Raw genomic sequence first — 20,686 nt, 5'->3', positions numbered from 1 at the left:
CATACAAGTACTGTAGTGCAATCCCTTTATCGTGAAAGTGCAAGTTACACATATTGATTTTTTTTGTTACATATTGCCCTCAAAAACAAAACAATGTAAAACGTTAGAGCCTACAAGTCCACTCAGTCCTACTTCTTGTTCAGCCAGTTGCAAAAACAAACAAGTTTTGTTGACGTTTATGGGACATACTGCTGTCTGCTTATTATTTACAATGTCACCTGAAAGTGAGAACAGGTGTTTGCATGGCACTTTTGTAGCCGACATTGCAAGGTATTTACGTGACAGATATGCTAAACATGAATATACCGCTTCAGGCTTCTGCCCCCCATTCCAGAGGACATGTTTCCATGCTGATGATACTCGTTAAAAAAATAATGTGTTAATTACATTTGTGACTGAACTCTTTGGGGAGAATTGTATGTATGCTGCTCTGTTTTACCCTCATTCTACCATATATTTCATGCTCTAGCAGTCTCAGATGATAACCCAGCATATGTTGTTTGTTTTAAGAACAATTTCCCTGCAGATTTGACAAAACGCACAGAAGGTACCAATGTGAGATTTCTAAAGGTAGCTATGGCACTCGACCCAAGGTTTAAAAATTGGAAGTGCCTTCCAAAATCTGAGAGGAATGAGGCATGGGGCATGCTTTCACAAGTCTTTATATAGCAACACTCGACTGTGAAAACTATAGACTTAAATCTCCAAAAAGAAAATCAACCTTCTGCTGGTGGCTTCTGACTCAGATGATGAAAACGAACATGCGTCAGTCCGCATTGCTTTGGATTGTTATCAAGCAGAACCCGTCATCCGCATGGATGCATGTCCTCTGGCATGGTGATTGAAACATGAAGCAACAGTTGAATCTTTAGACATTTGGCACATAAATAACTTGTGACGCTGGCTACAACAGTGCCATGTGAATGCCTGCTGTCACTTTTAGGTGACATTGCAAACAAGAAGCAAGCAACATTATCTCCTGCAAATGTAAACAAACTTGTTTGTCTGAGCGATTGGCTGAACAAGAAGTAGGACTGAGTGGACTTGTAAGCTCTAAAGATTTAAATTGTTTTATTTCTCAATGCAGTTATTTTTTGCACATAATTCTATATTTGTAAGTTCAACTTTCACAATAAAGAGATTTCAATACAGTACTTACAATGGGGAAATGGAAAAATAATAATGTTTTTTGTTTTTTTTACACTGCAAATATTTGTAATCAAATATAAATATAAACTGAGCACTGTGCATTTTGTATTCTCTGTTGTAACTGAAATGAATATATTTGAAAATATAGAAAACATCCAAAAAATTTAAATAAATAGTTTTCTATTATTAGCAGCATGATTAATTTTTAATTGCTTGACAGGCCTAATATATATAAAAGGAAAATGCAAAGAAATTCAGAGGCTAGGAATCATGAACTGAGCACTGGACTGACACGTGAGACCTTGACATGCATTTTTAAAGTGAATCTAATCTTCAGTATTGGAGCATCTAATCCCAGGAAAAAGTTATTACTACTATAATAATACACCTCTTTGGCCATATTAAACTTGATGAATGATTGTAAAGTGGTTTAAAGTGCTTAGATCAGTGGAAACCTCAGAGAATCCACCATGAAAGTAATAATTGTACCTGTTTGACAAGAGTCTTGTAAAGCATTTTAACTCTCTTTGTAGGAAGGAGTTGGCTCAATGGCAGGTATTTACACTGGAACAGATTTAAATTGTCTGGTACCAAAAATTGTCCTGTTTGCATTCCATGTTGAGATTTTTATTCCTATTCTGCAGATGAACAAGCTTGAAATGTACACACTGGTCATTCCTTTGGACCATGATTATCCTTGTGTATAAAGAAGGCCATGTTAAAGAGAGAACCTACCCTGTACCTTGTTTTACAAACCTGAAGGAATTCATTGTCATTGGGTTACTCTGACCCATTAGAAAGAGGTGTTTCCAAAGAAAGACAAAGGAATACACACGGGGCACTTGGTGACTCGAATTATATCCTGAGATTTCCAATGCTATCGCACTCTTGGAAAAGACAGAAATAGACAGACTTGTAATTCCTTTGGAGAAACATTATCCTCACATATAAGGACAGTGAAAGTCGATCACAGTATTAGCCAGTTTTTTATTTTTGATGCTTAGATCCAAGGATGCAAACATCTGGTAACCAGACGTGGTACTAGCCTTGTCTTGTAACATGGTGTGACAGGTAACAACTTTACAACTCAGCCTGTGGTCAGAGCTATAACTGGGCATTTTAGAATTCTAGCTGAACAACCATATTTGTGCCCCCTAACGGTTTTTTTCAGATGATTTGGTCAGAGTTAATTTACGTAAAAGTCAGGGACAGGACATGGACAATGAACAAAGACTCAGGGAAGCCCGTGACCAGTCCCTGACTTTTACTAAAAATAACTGTGAAAAAATGGGCAAACGGCCGGGAGTTCCAGCACCCACTGCTGCTGTGTCTCCGGGATCCTCCAGATTCCCACAGCGGCTGGGAGATCCAGGGTACCCCGCCACCTGCGGTGGCTAGGAGTTCCAGGGTCCCAACCCAACATGCAGTGGCTTAGAGCTGTGGAGGGCTCCCTGCTGCCCACAGTAGAAGCCAGAGGTCCCACGGCTGGGAGCTGCGAGGTCCCTTCGCTACCAATGGTAGCTGAGAGCTCCGGTCCCCACGCTCAGGCTGAAGCGCAAAGTATCATGGAGGTCTCCGTAACTCATGGATTCCATGGTCTCTGTTACATAATCTTAGCCTGAATGATAATGTATATGTTTTGGTGTATTGGTCCAATAGCTAGACAATAAAAACTACTGTCTGATTCTTTTAGATGCCAGATTGACTTTTGCACAATCCTTTAAAATCCCTATAGTGTCCTCCTCCATAACATTTAAGTAAACTCATTCATAGGTACTGAAAAAAAACATAGACTGAAAATAATCATCTTAGAAATATGGATAGCGCAATGACTTTATGGCATGGAACATATTCAGAAAGGCATAAAATTGCATTTCTGTTTATAAAAAAGTAATTCTGATGGTTGGTTTTACGTTGCCCCTCAGGGAGACTCTGGCGAGAATAAACAGCCACCTCTCTCAATGACACATCACAAAAGAAAAGGGACTCCGGAGTAACCGCAGACTGAATTTACTGCAGAGGTGGATTATCTAGCAATTAAATTACCAGCATAGCATCTGAGTCAGAATAAGCAGAAGCCATTCTTTCTGTGGCCTTTATAAGAGGGACACAGGCATTTTGCGGGGGTAGGTTGTAAGATTTCTGGGCTTTGCCTTTTGCATTGTGATTTCATAGTTCTAAGAAGAGTAGGGATTGCTTTTTGCTCCCTGGTACAATATTATGGTTGGCTTCTACCTGATCATTTCCCCTGCTGAATCCTGCCAAGCAAATTGCGATTATGCCCCTTTCAAGGTGACGGATTATAGCAGCCTGGCAGAAGCTATGTTGTGACAGCTGATAAGAGGCATCCTGCATCTTGGCAGGGGGCTAGACTAGATGCCCTTGCGGTGCCTTACAACCCCCTGGTTCGATGACATTTGACCTCTGGCCAGGTGAGGCCTCTCACACCAAAGTGTGCAGACAGAAGAAGGTACCTGGCTGTGGTGATTGCGAAATGGGATTATGCTGTGCTTCAGTCTGCAACTACGGTAATGTCCTAATTATGTTGGCTAGATGGACATAGCGAAGGGTGTCAGGAACAGACTGGCTGGTCACAGCCCTGAATGCTACAAGCACAGGTCACAGTGGACATGCGTCTTTGCCGGTGTACACCCCACCGGCAGCCCCAATCCAGCTCTGCACCCAATGCACATTTCCCCAATGGTCTCTTCACCTGGACAGTCAATGGCCTGTATTTTTAGCTGACTTGGCACAACTGAAAATTGTCCCTAGCCCAGAATTAGAGGCTTTTACAAGAAAAGCCTGGGTGTGTCCAGCATCATGGGCCAGGCTACCCTGAAGGTGTCAGTTCCCTGATGTGTCAGGGCACCTCGCTGGCCAGTTAATGGAGCGTTATCCCAGTGAGTCGGAGGGAGGCTCCTTAGTCTGTTCTCTGTCATAAGGATTGAATCAGGCTGGGACAGCAACAAGTAAGAGGAGGTCCCAGTAAGAGGAACACAGAGCTAAAGCGGGGAGCAGGGCGTGCTGTACCCCTGCTGAGTGCTGACTAAGACGGCCAGGACTGCTTCATTTCTCCTGTCTGAACACTACCTGCTAAGCCTGGAAGGCCGACTGCCCGCACCCCCTAACATGGCAGGCGGCTCATCCCATGGGGGTATCTGTGACCCCCTCTGCCCCGCCATGTGCCTGGGCTTTGCCCTCTGCCACCCTCTGACAGCCCCTCACCCCTGGGCTGAATCCTGGCTCCTACCTGCCCCCCACTCCAATTTTGCTCCTTGGCCCCCTTCTGCCCCTGCCTCCAGCTGTTTGATCCCCCTGCCCCCATGCAGTCACTTACCGCCCCCTTCTCAGACAGTGCCCATCCCCCCAATTTGCCCCTTTCACTTTTTTAATCGCCAGCAAGCGCAGCAGCTTCAGCAGATGTTACTGAGCAATGAGCACGCTCAGTAGGAGCCAAGCAGCGCTCAGCACCCTGCCTGCCTGACCCCCCCTTAGCGTCCTCGTGCCCGGGCCCTGCCATTGCCTGGGCCCCTGGGCCCGTGATCCTTATGGGCAGGGGTGCTCTGAGCACCCTGGGCTCCATCTGGACACTGCTGGGCCCGATCCTGCGGGACGGGGAAGGCCACTACACTTGACCTGCCTCATTTTTGTGCCCCAGTAGCTCTACGCCCTCAGCGACTGACCTGCTCGCCCCTCCCTAGTGACAGCCCTGCCTGGGGTAGGAGGAGTCAGAAGTATTGGGTTCTACTTCTGTTCCTCCCACTGACCCTCAGGTCATCTCTACGTCCCTCTGTTTCTACACCTCTCAATCATAGAGAGTCAGGGGGTTGGGGCTGGAAGTTCTTCAGGGTCCTCAGAACTCCAGATTTCAAAGCCCCTCACAAACGCTCACTGGTGTTTCACACGTGCAAAGGGTTCTAGTCTTGGAATGTGAATAGATTGTTGTTCGGATTAGCCATCTCTGCGCTGAGTAATAGACTCACTTTAAACAGAATTGAGGCCAAGCTCCCATGTCCTCCTGTTAAGCGCGTCATAGCTTAAAGCCACACAATCTGGAGCTGTTTCATTTTCATTTGAATGTAGTTTTGGATTTGGTATTTTTTAAAATATTTTAACTGGAAAATGAAGGTGCCCCCTCAGTGTAAATCAGCAAAGTTGCTTCAACTTCAAAGAGGTTCAGGGCCTCATAATCAAAGGAAGACTCCTCTGCCTCATTCTCTGGATATGGAACCCACCCTTGCGGGTACCCGTTACACTTTACATAACATGCTGGTTCTGGCAGGAATGTTTTCGGCAACATGCCCTATGGCTGGTCACAGTTTATGTCAAATCTCATCCCACAGCCATCTCCTCCTTCCTCAAGAAGGTGATTTTCATCTCTCCTCGGCTTGTTGCTGGGCTCAGTCAGCTGCCTTGTCTCACAAGACGTCCTTTTCTTGGCTGCTCGTGGATGGAGAGATCCTGACATAAAAGAGCACCGCTTCCTTTAACTCTCCGCCGTCCCTCCCCTTGACCATGAGCAAATCTGCTCTAGGCAGCCCTTTGAGACGGCATTGGTGACCCAAGTGGAGCTCCAATGTCAGGACAAGTATTACTCACAATAGGGTAAGATTCACCCCTGGGCAGACAGCGATCACAAAAGCCCATACTGCACTTGAGACCCTGTTAAGACTCAGTTTGAAAGTTTAAAATTGGACTAAAGTTGTTCATAGGCATTGTACCACCCCCAGCCAAAGGGTGAATTTCAGACTTAACGCCTTGACAAGAAATATGCTGGTGGGCAATGGAATGATTCCCATTAACTTCAAAGTGAATTGGGTCTGACCCATTGAGAATGCAGAAAAATGGCTGCCTCCTTCCTTGCAGGGTTAGAATGAACTGCCCAATGCCCTGAACCATGCCCAGCATGAATGGAAAGGACCATACTGGATTCCTTTCATCACACTCACTTGATGCTGCTCAGAATAACCTTGACATTCATTCTCATTAAAGCACCAATCAGTTCAATGGAATGGAACGAGGAACGCAGTTGGCCCCTACCATTGGAAGATGGAAGATAGCATGTCACGCTCTCTGAGGATCAGATTAACCTAATAATCACACCCCCTGAGGAAAACAGCTGCATCAAAGGAGGATTTTGCAAGACAATCAAGTTTGTTTGGTACCTAATTACAACCGCCTCCATAAACAGCATCACAGATCCTCCAGGCAGTCCTACGGACCGTATAAAAGCACTCATCACTCAGGGCTCTTCTAAACACTTCTCCGGACTTCATCTCCTCATTCAACTGGGTAAGTCCAATTCAAATCAATCGCTTTCGAACTCTAGAAATGTGACAGTAGGGGGTATTTTCCTGTAAGACTAAGTCTTATATGTACTCACTGTGATATTTATTAGGGATCAGAGTGTTCTTCCATAATTATCTTGTGTAGTTATTCAGTTACAGGAGCTTGTGGCTTCATGATTTATTTTAGGAGCAACATATGCAATTGAGAAAAATATTTCCTATTAATTGGAAATAGATTTAGGGTATTGAAATCTTTTCAGTAACTTTAGAAACTCAAAACTTTAGAAAGTCATTTAGCCATTTTCACTTAGCCGAATTAGGAAGAAAGGTTAATGCAGAAAGGACCAGTTCGGTGGTCTTTTCCTTTCTTCTGATGCAGTTGTTACTTCTCACTATTGGAGACAGGAGAATGGATTAAGCTGAAAAGTGGTGAGGTCCAGTCTAGCAATTCTTATGCTCTTTTCAGCAGAATTACCCATTGAAGGTGCATTTCCTCAAATGATGTAATTTAGTGTCGCTCCATGGAAGTCAGTGCACCTGAACCCCAGCTGAAAAGCTTGTCCTTAGTGATTTCTTTGGCAACAAGTACAGTTTTCTGTGTATTCATCAGCGAGTATTGTTACCTCAAAAGCTTTGGAAAATCGAAGAACTACACTGTAATACCAAGTATCAGAGGGGTAGCCGTGTTAGTCTGGGTCTGTAAAAAGCAACAGAGAGTCCTGTGGTACCTTTAAGACTAACAGATGTATCGGAGCATAATCAGATGTAAGTGGGTATTGACCCAGGAAAGCTTATGCTCCAATACATCTGTTAGTCTTAATGGTGCCACAGGACCCTCTGCGGTTTTTTACTGTAATACCGGACTCAACTGGTTTGCATGCAGAGGTTAAATCCTCAAATGAAAGGAAGTGATTACCATGATGCCAGTCATGTTCTCTTTGAGAAATGTCTAAAATGGACACAGAATCCCAGATGTCCAGCATAGAAATAGTGACACTTATTCCAGTTGCTGTTTTTCAGACAAAGCCATTGAGAGGGGCTCAAGGGGGCCGGTTGAAACGGAAGTTTAATGCAAGTGGACAAGAAGTGTAGAAAGAGGCTATAGAAAGAAAGACATGGCAATGAACTAAGTCCACTCTTCCTTTCTCTCTTGGGCCGCACCGAGTTTTAAAACCTTCCTTCCACCAGCCCTTGTACCTTCTCTTTACTCTGGTTCCTGTTGTATCTTTCAGGTTTACCTCCATCCCAGAAAGATGACTTTCTCCAGCCTGTGCTATCCAGAATGCGGGGTGGCCCGACCCAGTCCAGTCACTGGCACCTGCAACGAGCCGTGCGTTAGGCAGTGCCAGGACTCCGAAGTGGTGATCAGACCCTCACCGGTGGTCGTGACCCTCCCAGGACCAATTATGAGCAATTTCCCTCAACACAGTGGCGTGGGAGCCGTAGGCGCACCTGTGGTCGGACCCGGTTTCGGGGGCTCATTCGGTCATGGGGGATTCGGCTATGGAGGCCTTTACGGAGGATTGTATGGTTTAGGGGGATACGGTGGTTATGGCGGCCATTACGGTTATGGGGGATTAGGTGGTTACCTGGGTGGTTATGGTTATGGGGGATTGTGTGGTTCCGGGGTATCTTGCCATAGGTACCTCAGTGGAAACTGTGGGCCATGTTAAACGTATCAGGAATATTTGTTGAACAAGGAAGAACCAGGAAATGAACAGCAAGATACACATTCACGCCTGATCTTTTGGGCATGGCTTTCAGAAGTGCTGTGCAAACATTGCTCCAGTTGAACTCAGTGGGAGCTGTGTGTGCCCAGCATCTTGGTCTGATAGCCATGCTGCATTTCTAATGTTACGCTTTATGATTCTTTCTGCCAAGGCTTTACCAGCCAAGTGCTGATTCTTTTATTGACATATGGACTCATTCTGAATTACACACAGGCTGTTTAAACTAACTCCGCAGTTTAAAGGAAATAGGGGCCTTAAGACAGGCATCAGCTACATTTATTATTATTTTATGTCCCTTGAGAGTGGGAAAAAGAAAGCATGATGTGAAGGAGAATTGAACCCTATCTGTTCTATCCTTCCCATCAATACCTATCTTTAGCGTCTCGCTTTGACCTTCTCTGTGGCAGATGTTTGATTGAGAAGCTGCGTAGTCCTCTGCTTCTGTTTTGCTTTGTCTCACCTCCCACCGACTGGGGTAATAAAAATCGCTTAAAATGGTTACAGAGGGGACTTGTCAACCTCTACAGCTGCAACAAAAACAAAAAAAAATGGTGTGTGAAATACATCCCATTGAGGTTGGTGATCGATCGCAGGCCTTGTTGAAAAACTGAAAATATGTTCGTTCTGCTCTAGTATTTTTCCTGTAACTGTGTACTGCAAATTTCACTCGCATTAAAATCTCTGATGCATCATAATAGCAGTCTTCTGGTTCTCCTTGTTGCTCCCTCCTTCTTTAAACATTGCCCTGGACAAAATTCATCCCTGAAGAGCCAACAGCATCAGGCACTTCTCAAGATTGACTTTTTGAAGACTTAGAGTGATAGGAAAATTCAGCCCTTGAAGTAGTTTACAGCATTATGAGGGGCTTCCATACTGGGGTGCAGTTCCACCTTGTATTACCTGTTTTAACAAAGTAAACTTAACTCTAGCCCGAACTCCTTGAATGGCAGAGCAACTTTCAGGACAAGATGCCTTTGCTTCTAGAGTGCTTTGAAAGCTTGGCTCTTCTCTAGAAAGTCCTTCCCAACGGGCACGTCTCAAATCACCCTCCCCGTTCTATGGATCTTGCCTTCCCCAGGGTTTGGGTGTTTCCCCAGGGATTACTCATACAGACGAATGCTGGGAAAACTTTACTCACCTGACCATTTGTTATGGGTGCTTTATCTGGAGCCCTCAGACCAAATCAAATCTCATTTCCATCACTACTGCTCCTCCAGAGGCTAAGGCTGAATCTTTAACCCAATATATCTCTGACATGTCATTTGAGAGCATTTTGAATCATAAACTCTCCAACAGAGACTCTGCTGAAACCTCATTATGGAGTCAGCAGCCCCTTTTTTAGAATAATTCTCCTTTTTCCAGGAAATTCTTCTCTTCTCCTCTGATAGGACCTCCAGTGACATGTAGCATGTAGCATCCATCTCGGAAGCAGTCTTTTTTGGCAACCTAGTGAGAGGTGTACATTCAACCAGCTCTGCTCCTTGACACCAACTTTGCACTCACTTTGCAGTGCTGGAGATGAGCTGACAAGTTTTAGGGCAATGGGGCAAAACTAGATCAGTTTCACCCTGAGATTTTGGATTTCATTGCACCAGTAAAACTCAGTGAAATTCATCTTCTTCTGACTCTTTGCCCACATGTGTTCATCTACTGGCAACAGAAATGCCCACTCCTTGGTCAAAGTATGTTCAGAGCTCCCTGGGGATTTGAATGCCCAAGTTCCAACTAAAATCAAGAGCATCTACTCTCCCTAATGCATGTCTTGCTCTGAAAATCCAAACATTAATTTCTGAAGCATGAAGAAGCAAACACCTGCAACTCGATAATGAAAAAACAATTGAAAAACCCTAAACCCTCCCCATTGCTATCAATCACAGAGTGTCTGTGCAAGATTCAGTCCTAAATTGAAAGGATCCCTAGCGCATCATCTGAATGGCTATGGACGGCGTGAGTGGAACAGGACTTTTTAGTTCACACAGGAGAATAAGTACAAGTGGTTAGAAGACTCCTGAGCCATGAGTGTTTTCAGATAGTTTTTTAAGACTGCCTGGACAACTCGAGCGGCCCTTTGCTCCTGAAGATCTAATTAGTTACAGACCAAATTTAGATAACTTCTTCCATTGATTTCATATTTTTCCGCTGTTTTTCACGTTCAGTTTGTTCTTAACTCCACGTGGTCTGATGTGCACATTACACCCTGCAGCTCTTTCATCTGCAAGCTGGAGCTACAGGAGAATTCCCCGTAACTGTCCCCTTTCTAGGGCAGCTAAACCTGGTGAGGAAAATACCTGTGGGTGGTGCTTTAAGGGGCCTGCAGTTCCTGCTTTGGGGTGGGATTTTTTTTTTTAATATGAAGATATACCTATCTAATAGAACTGGAAGGGACCTTGAAAAGTCATCAAGTCCAGTCCCCTGCCTTCACAGCAGGACCAAGTACCGTCCCTGACAGATTATTGACCCAGACCCCTAAATGGCCCCAAATTTACTGCCATCTCCCTTTCAGAGTAAGTTTTAATCTATTGATGTGCACGGTTTGCACCGTTCCTCTGCTGCTGGGCTTCCTTACATCAGATGTGATGGCATTCGCCCCTTCAATCTCCTTAAACGGTCCTTCCCAATCATCCTGCCTTTTCCCCCCATCACTGGGGTCAGTACTAACACCAAATCAGCCGTGTCAAATGATCTTTCTCCTGTTTGCAGACCATAATAAACTTGCTGAGTTCCCTGACTTGTTTCAAGGGTCAGTTTCCCTCAATTCCTCATTACCTGCCAATTCTCCTTAAAACAGTGACATACTCCCCTACAGGCTGTCCTCTTTCCTCAGTACTGCCCTCCCCAGAGCCTCCAATCAAATCTAAGGCTCCCCTAACCTGCTTCCCAGACAGGAGATCAAAAGGGGCAAAGCCAGTAGATTCTTGGGGAACACTTCTGTCTGCATTGAGCAAATAATGAAGTAAAACGTCCCAATCATTCTCATGCCTGGTGATATATGTTCTTAGCATAGCTTTTAAAGTTCCGTTAAATCTTTCTGCAAATCCATTAGTTCGTGGGTGATAGGGAGCAGCCTTTATATGCTTTCCTCCACATCATTCCCATGACTTTTGAAAGATTACAGACATGGAATTTGTACCTCAGTCTGTCAAGATTTGTCTGGGAAAAACTAATCTGCTAAAAATAGTGAATAAAGCTGTAGCCACTGGTAAGCCTATTCCACATCTTAACTACCTGTAGAGTTCGTTTTTTCCTAATATCTAACCCAGTTTTCTCCAAACTTTTTATGCCGAAGATCACATTTTGAATTTAAGGGCAACCCAGGATCTATCCCACCCCTTCCCCAAAGTCCTGCTCCACTCATACCAAACCCCCCCCCCCCGCCCGTCGTTCGCTCTCCCCATCCTCACTCACTTTCACCGGGCTGGGGTAAGGGGTTGGGATTTGGGAGAGGTGGGGGCTCTGGTCTGGGGCTGAAAGGTTCGCAGTGGGGGTTGAGCCTGGGGCAGTGTTGGGGTGCAGGGGGGGTGCGGGGTGCTGGCTCTGGGAGGGAGTTTCAGTGTAGGAGGGGTCTCTGGGCTGGGGCAGAGTGTTGGGATGCAGGAGGGGGTGTGTGGTGCTGGCTCTGGGAGGGGGGACATGGGTGGGCAAGGAGGTTGGGTGTTAAATTACATTTTGTTTTAGCTTGTAGATTTCCCCTGTGCTAAGAGGGAGGTTTATCCCTGTTTTTGTAACTTTAAAGTTTTGCCTAAAGTCTTTTGTAATTTTGTAACCTATTTACCATCCAAATTTTACAGAGGTGATTCTTTTACCTTTTCTTTAATTGAATTTTTTCTTTTAAAAACCCGATTAATTTTTCATTGTTCTTAAGATCCAAGGATTTGGGTCTCTGTTGACATTTACCAATTGGTGAGAATATTATTCTCAAGAATTCCCCAGGAAAGGTGGGTGCAGGTCTTGGGGGAATATTTGGGGGAAATAGGACTCCAAGTGTCCTTTCCCTAATTCTTTGTCTAAATCATTTGGTGGTGGCAGCATACTGACAAACAAGGTGGAATTTGAGCCTAAAAAAAGTTGTTAATCTAAGCTGGTAAAAATAAGCTCAGGGGACTAGTTTGTGGGACAGGGTGAGGACTCCAGCTGGGGGTGCAGACTCTGAGGTGGGGCCACAAATGAGGGGTTCAAGGTGCAGGTGGGGGATATTAGGGTTCCTTCAAAAAAAATAATGGAGATATCCTATCTCCTAGAAGTGGAAGGGACGTTGCAAAGTCATTGTATCCAGCCCCCTGCCTTCACTAGCAGGACCAACTACTGATTTTGCCCCAGATCCCTAAGTGGACCCCTCAAGGATTCAACTCACAGTCCTGAGTGTAGCAGGCCAATGCTCAAACCACTGAGCTATTCCTCCCCCTAATTCACTTGTGTATAAGTATAAATGAAGGTGATTGTTAAATGTATAAGAATGAATTTGGTGTTTAAACATCCTGACAAATGATGGTGCATGCTTTGTTTTCACCTATCTGTACCCAGTTACAATGTAATAGCAAACATTTATATTATGTATACCCCTGTAACTAAATAACCCATCCAATGAGAAAGAAGCCTTGTGTAATGCAAAGGAAAAACTTTAACGGGAAAGTGCAAATTCGTGTGCATTTGTAGGCAAGTGGTCATTGTGTGTGCTGATCAAAGACTTTATATGAATCCCTCTCTCTGCCCTCAGAGAAAGAGCCCACATCGGAAGTGACCCTGTCAGCTTCTTTTCTGTGAGAAGAAACTAGAAGTATGGACACAAGGAAAAATTCTTCATCTCTGGACTGGTTGGATTCTCACAGGCAGAATAACCGAATGAGAAAAAGAGTTACTCTGGGTAGTCCTAAAAGACTTTTGGGAAACTGCCAGTTTTCCAAATCTCTGCTACCTTTAGGAATTCTAGACTGTGACTAACCTGTACATATATTTTTATCTGCTTTAATATCTCAATAACTCTCATTCCTTTTTCTTAGCTAATAAACTTTAGTTAGTTTACTATAGACCTGGCTATCAGTGTTGTCTTTGGTGTGAGATCTGGGAGGCAAATTGACCTGGGTGAGAGACTGGTCTCTTGTGACTGCGTGTAACGTGAATATTTTTGCTGTAAGTCACCATTTATCACATATCAAATAGTCCTGAACCACTTCTTTCTCCACAGAGGGCTGGTCATCTCCTCCCCATACTGTGCTGCCCTGTGTTGTAGTCTGGGAGCTGACCCTGTTCGTGAAGTCAGAGGCAAAAAAAGCATTGAGTACATTAGCTTTTTCCACATCCTCTGTCACTAGGTTGCCTGGACTCCTTTCCCCATCATGTTATTCTCCCAGGGGATCCTGCCCATCAGTTCCCTGAGGGAGTCAAATCTGCTTTTCTGAAGTCCAGGGTCCGTATACTGCTGCTCTTCCTTTCTTCCTTGTGTCATGATCCTGAACACGACCATCTGATGGTCACTGCCTCCCAGGTTCCCATCTACTTTTGCTTTCCCTACTAATTCTTCCCGGTTTGTGAGCAGCAGGTCAAGAAGAGCTCTGCCCCTAGTTGGTTCCTCCAGCACTTGTACCAGGGAATTGTCCCCTACACTTTCCAAAAGCTTCCTGGATTGTCTGTGCACCGCTGTATTGGTCTCCCTGCAGATATCAGGGTGATTAAAGTCTCCCATGAGAACCAGGGCCTGTCATCTAGTAACTTCTGCTAGTTGCCGGAAGAAAGCCTCGTCCACCTCATCCCCCTGGTCTGGTGATCTACAGCAGACTCCCACCACGACATTACACTCGTTGCTCACACTTCTAAACTTAATCCAGAGACTCTCAGGTCTTACTGCAGTTTCATACCGGAGCTCTGAGCAGTCATACTCCTCTCTTACATACAGTGCAACTCCCCCACCTTTTCTGCCCTGCCTGTCCTTCCTGAACAGTTTATATCCATCCTTGACAGTGCTCCAGTCATGTGAGTTATCCCACCAAGTCTCTGTTATTCCAATCACATCATAGTCCAGCTTGCATGGGAGGCAAGATAGGCTAGAGTGTCAAAGGGGATTTTCTGTGACTCCATTATAAAACGATTGGCGCGCTTTGGAAGTTCACACTTGGTACTGGGTTGGTGAAATCTAATTATAGAACATAGCACCAGATAGGGTTTCCGCCCGGCTTTTTCACAGTCTGCCCTGAGGACAGCACTTGTAGTCATGAGTCTCTCCAGACAGCATCTCACGTGCATTGGATTTTTTTCCTAAGTGAAGTCCGGTGCATTTGTCTTTACCTTTCTCCTTTTGCCCTCTGTTTAATAAGAGTCTGGCTTAACCAGCCAAGCCTGTCTCTTTCACAATACAGCTGTGAGCCCATGACCCATGAGACAGCTAGAAGTAATACCCTAAACAAACCTCTGGCTCGCATAAGTAATTGGTACCACTCTAGCTAAGCTACAGGGAAATCTGTATTAATGTAAACTTTCCATGGACCCAGTTCTAGTCATCTATTACCAGCGAGGTATGTTTAGGGCAGTGATTCTCACAACAAAAATGTTGGTGGTCTCAGAGTGCAGCCACCAACTCTTGCTGATGGCTGCTCTGACAAAACCATCTCTCTGTCCCTGCCTCCCCGGCTCTTCAGCGAGAACCTGCCCCAGGAACCATCTGGTCACCTGCAGAGTCCCAGGCTCCCTGGGCCCTGGCCAGGAGGGAGCAGGAAAGGTGCCCAGGAGAACACTCAACGTCTAAATGCCACGCTCACTGGCCCCATGTGTCTCCAGAGGCACTGCCCACAGCCCACGAGGAGGCTGCAGGGTGCTGATGAATGCTGGCAGCACCAGCACAAACACCAAAGCGGCGCATCTCACTGCCCTTCGATAACAGCTATTCGGGAGCAACATCTGGGCGTGGCAGGGAGGAGACACTTCTTTGCCCCTCCCCCCTGCTCAAATCTTGATCCACGCTTTGGAGGCTGTCGTGGCTGCATAAAAACCAAATGGTGACCGCATGTGAGAAATGCTGGATGAGATGAACTTCACAAATGCATGTTCAGGTTTCTGACGTCATGCCAGTCATCAGTTCGTGATTCCTAGCCTCTGAATTTGGGACTGTTTGACCTGAATTCAAAAAAAGCTTTGCATTTCCCTTTCCTTAACAAACATTGCTTTGTAAAGGAGGCTGAGCCAGTGTACATCAGAACAGTTCCATAAACTTCAATGATGTTCTATGCCCTACAATTGAGGGAAGGCATTTTATACTGCTTGGGTTAGAAGAAATCCTGTTGGCGGTGTGTTTTCCACTTTAAAATCATTCAAATTATGTCGGAGAAGGGGCTTGCAGAATGCCCTCGCTCTGTCTTGTGCTCCTTCCTTTTCTTCATTAGCTGTCATCTCCCACAAGACCCAGTTCTCTCGGCTGCTCATGGGTGGAGGTGCAGTAGCTGATGTTTCCCATTGATTTCACTGTACACTGGATCTGAGCAGCTGGGGAAGGAGATGCAGAGTACTGTAGCCTTTTCTTTTATTTAAAGTGAATTTTGTTATGTAGTATTACACCACAGAAAGATACACTCCAAACAAGGATTTCTGTAATATGGGCTGGTTGAAGTGCCTTCATTCAGTCTGAAGTTGATGGAACTGTGCTCTTTTACACTGGCTCAGCATCTAACCTTAAACTTTAAAATATATATAAAAGGGAAATGCAAAGGAATATAGAATGAAAATGAAAGAGCCCCAGTTTCGAAGGCTAGGAATCACAAACTGAGTACGGGACTGACATCTGAGACCTTGACATGTGTTTTTCAAGTGAATTTAATCTTCAATTTTGGAACATCTCGTCCCAGTAAAAAGTTATTACTATTATAATAATACACCTCCCTGGCCATATAAAACTTGATGACCATTTGTGAAATACTTTGAAATGCTTAGATCAGAGGAAGCCTCAGACAATCCACCATGAGAGATATAATTATACCTGTTTGAGACGGAGATACCAGAGATGAAGGTCAGAGTGACTGGCAGAGTCAGAAATGAACCCCATTAGTTTGGACTACTCATGCCAAACACTAATCTGTATCTCCTGAACCCTACTGGATTCCTACCATTCATGGCTTCCAAATATGTCACTGACAGGAGAGGAACTCTTAGAGAGGCTCATTCTGGATATATTTTTTTATTGATGTTTTGATGATTTTTTGCGGAACTTTTGGGTGAAAGATTTTCTGAGCTAAGTGATAATAATGATCAACCATCGAGTGCCTCCATGCACTTTAACTCCCTTTATCTGAAGGTATTGGCTTAATGGTGGGTATTTACACTTGAGATGACATAATTTTTCTTGTACCAAAGTTTTTCCCATTTGAATTCTATATTCCTACAATGTACATGAACAAGCTTTAACTGTCAACACTAGTAATTCCTTGGAACCATGATTATGTTCATGTATAAAGAAGGCAATGTTAAAGAGAGAACCTACCCTGTACTTCGTTTCACAAACCTGAGAAAATTACTTACCACTGGGTTACTGTTACCCATTAGAGAGATGTGTTTCCAAGAAAAGATAAAGTAGTGCACACAGTGCACCTGATGGCTTTCATTGCAACGGGTGGTGTGAGGTAAAGCAAGGTTTTGAAGTTTGAAATATGTATTGAGATTTACAGTTCTACCACACTCATGGACAAGCTATCAGAGGGGTAGCCATGTTAGTCTGGATCTGTAAAAAGCAACAAGAGTCCTGTGGCACCTTGAAGACTAACAGATATATTGGAGCATAAGCTTTCGTGGGTGAATACCCACTTTGTCAGACGCATGTGCGTATTCACCCACGAAAGCTTATAGTCCAATACATCTGTTAGTCTTTAAGGTGCCACAGGACTCTCTGTTGCTTTTTATGGAAAAGATAGAAATCGACAAACTTGTGATTCTTTTGGAGAAGTATTATCCTCACGAATAAAGAACACACAGTGAAAGTGGATCACAACATAAGGTAATTGTTACAACCCTCCAACAGGGAAGCCTGGGGAATGTTATTTACAGGGGAAACTGGGAGAGAAACATAATTTGTTTTATTTTTGCTATTTATGTTTTGCTATTCTCAGTTTTGGGGCGGTTGGTTATTCAGTTCTCTGACTGGCTAACAGTGATTTCAGTGGAGGAAGAGGAAGAGTCTGCCTGGATTCCAATGGAAGATTCCTGAAAACAAATGGAGGGAAGATGTTGCTTTTGACTCAGCAGACTGTGTAGATTTAGTGATCAGAGACTTTAACTGTTATTACATTAAGTATACCAAGTAGGATTTAAGTAGCTTCAAGTAATAACTGCCAGAATAAAGTAAGTCACAAAGCAAAATATGCAAGTCTAAGACTAATGTATTAAGAAATTGATTACAGATAATATCTAACCCTCAAAGATCTTCCAATAATCTTCCTTCACAGACTAGAGTCCTTCCTAGTCTGGGCCCAATCCTTTCCCCTAGTACAGTCTTTGTTAGATCCAGCAGACATCTCAGGTGATAAGCAGGGATTGTCTGGTGATTGGCAGCCCTTTTGTCCTGCTCCGCCCCCTTTTATAGCTTTGGCACAAGGTGGGAATCTTTTGTCTGTGCTTCTCCCCACCCCCACCTCATCAATGCAAAAGTACAAGGATTAAGATGGATTCCAGTAGCAAGTCACATGGTCACACATCACTGTAAGACCCCAGTCTCCATTCTTCCTGGTTTGGCCCACAGGTACACAGGAAGGTTTGCAGGTAAACAAACCATTTACAACCAATTGTCCTAGTCAATGGGAACCATCAAGATTCTAAACCACCATCAATGGCCCACCCGTTGCACAATTACAATAGGACCTCAGAGTTATACTTCACATTTCTAGTTTCAGATACAAGAATGATACATGCATACAAATAGGAGGACTATATTCAGTAGGATATAACCTTTGTTATGATACCTTACAAGAGACCTTTTGCATAAAGCATATTCCAGTTACATCATATTCACACTCATAACATATTTCTATAAAACATATGGAGTCACACGTCACACACCCAATGACCAAATGTCGCAGCCGCCTCCACTGATAAGAGCTGCCTCTGGTGCCATGCACACTGGCCCCACGTATCCAGAGGCACTACCCAGAGCCCCTGAAGAGGCTGAATGGTGCATGGTGCTGATCAATGCTGGAGGCACCAGTGCAAACACCAAGGTGGCACATCTCACTGCCCTTGGTAACAGCTATTCAGGAGTGTTAGTGTGTTAGTGATGAGAATGTTGTATTCAGGCCTGTATATTTGCCTGAGATAGAATTTTGGGTCTTTTTTGCTCATTTGCTTATTGATATTTTTTATATTTTTACCAGTATATGTCAGCAAAGAACAAAGACACTGTGTGTTACTTCTGCCCACAAGCAGATGGCGGGGGGTAGAGATAGAGCTAATGTGTTGCTGGGTATGGTGGGAGTGTAATACAGGAGTGTACACTTGAAGGACAGTCCTGCCTCAAATTCCTCTCCTGACATAAGGTTAAGCAACCAGGCCAAAGAAATGCCTCTCCCTGAGCGAAGCACAACCTCACTCCTTATTTGGGGCTGTTTGGTTTTTCATTCAGAAAAGCTTTGCATTTCACTTTGATTAACAAACACTGCTCTGTAAAGGGTCCTCAGCTAGAGTACATCAGTCCAGTTCTACAGACTTCAGTGATATTCTGTGCCCTACAATTGAGGGACGGCATTTTATGCTGTTCAGGGTAGAAAAGTCCTGGTGAGGGTAAATTTTGCACTTTAAAATCATTCTAATTCTGGCTGAAAAACTTAGTCGGAGAAGGGGCTTGCAGAATGCTTTAGGTTGATCAGACTTGCAATTAATCCAGTCTCATCCCACAGCAATCTGACAGTTGAAGAAGTTCTCCTTAACTCTGTCAGTCTTGTGCTTTTTCCTTTTCTTTATTAGCTGAAGTCTCTCACATGACACAGTTCTCTTGGCTGCTCATGGGTGGAGATGCCATAGCTGATGTTTCCCATTGATTTCACTGTATATTAGATCTGAGCAGCTCTGGGTGGAGGTGCAGAAAGGTTTTCTCTCACCCAGGTTGGGTAAAGTGCCTTCCTTCAATTTGAAGTTGATGGATCTGTTCTCCTTTCCACTGGTTCAGCATCTACCCTTCAATTTTAAAATAGAGATAAACAGGAAATGCAAAGGTTCATTTGAATGAAAATCAAAGAGCCCCCATTTCAGAGGCTAGGACTCATGAACTGAGCACTGGAGTGACATCTGAGACCTTGACATGCATTTTTAAAGTGAAGCCAATCTTTATTATTGGAACATCTAATCCTAGTTAACAGTTTCTACTATTTTAATAATACACCTCTTTGGCCATATAAAACATGATGTGTGTTAGTGAAGTGCTTTGAAATGCTTAGATCAGAGGACGCTTCAGATGATCCACCCTGCATATTACATGGGGATAAGCAGAGGCACATTTAGGTGAAGGTGAGACAGGGAGCGATTGGCAGAGTCAAAAATGAACCCCAATAGTTGGGACTACTCATGCTGAACACTAACCTGTATCTCCTGAACCTCATGAGGAGTCCTGTACCACCTTAAAGACTAACAGATTTATCTGCGCATAAGCCTTCCTGGGTAAAACCCCCCACTTCTTCAGATGCATCATCTAACACGCCCACCCCTCTAATACATTACATTACATGGCTTCCAAATAAATCACTAACCTGAGAGTAACTCTTAGCGAGGCTCATTCTGGATTTTTTACATTTTGTTTTCATGTTTTTTTGAGGAATTTTGGGGTGAAACATCTTCTCATGTAAGAGTGAACAACAATCAACCACCTAAAGTCTTGCCATGCACTTTCATTCCCTTTGTTTGAAGATTTAGCCTCAGTGGTGGGTATTTACAATTGAGCAGACTTACATTGTCTTATCCCAACATTTTTTCCATCTGAATTCAGTATTAAGATTTTTATTTCTACACGACACATAAACAGGCTTGAAATGTACACACGTGTAATTCCTTTGGCAATATTACAGAGATAACCTAACCTGAGCCTCGTTTCACTAACCTGGAAGAATTCATTACCATTGCGTAAGATTAAAGGAAGATCCTTCTGCCCTCTTCCCTGGATATGGAACACACTCTTGGCGATGTCTTTTACATTCTAAACAACACTGTGGTTCAGGCAGGAATGTTTTCTGCAATATGCCCTATGGTTAGTCCGACTTTATGTCAAATCTCATCACACAGCCATCTCCTCCTTCCCCAAGAATGAGTTATTTTCATTTCTTCTCAGGTTCTTGCGGGGCACAATCAGCTGCATTGTCTTACAAGATTTCAGACTCTTGCCTGCTCATGGATGGAGAGATGGTTTCTGATGGAGTACAGATTCCAAAACTTAACTTAAACCTTATCTACAAAAGAGGATTGAATCTTTTCACTCACCACCATCCCTACTTTGACCCCTGAGCAAATCTGTCCTAGGCAGCCCTTTGTGACAACATTAGTGACACAAGTGGAGGTCCAATATTA

Source organism: Chrysemys picta, chromosome 1 (genome assembly GCF_011386835.1).
Source record: "Chrysemys picta bellii isolate R12L10 chromosome 1, ASM1138683v2, whole genome shotgun sequence".
NCBI classification, from domain to species: domain Eukaryota; kingdom Metazoa; phylum Chordata; order Testudines; family Emydidae; genus Chrysemys; species Chrysemys picta.
The sequence above is the reverse complement of the archived record's forward strand: the minus strand, read 5'-3'. Positions refer to the sequence as shown.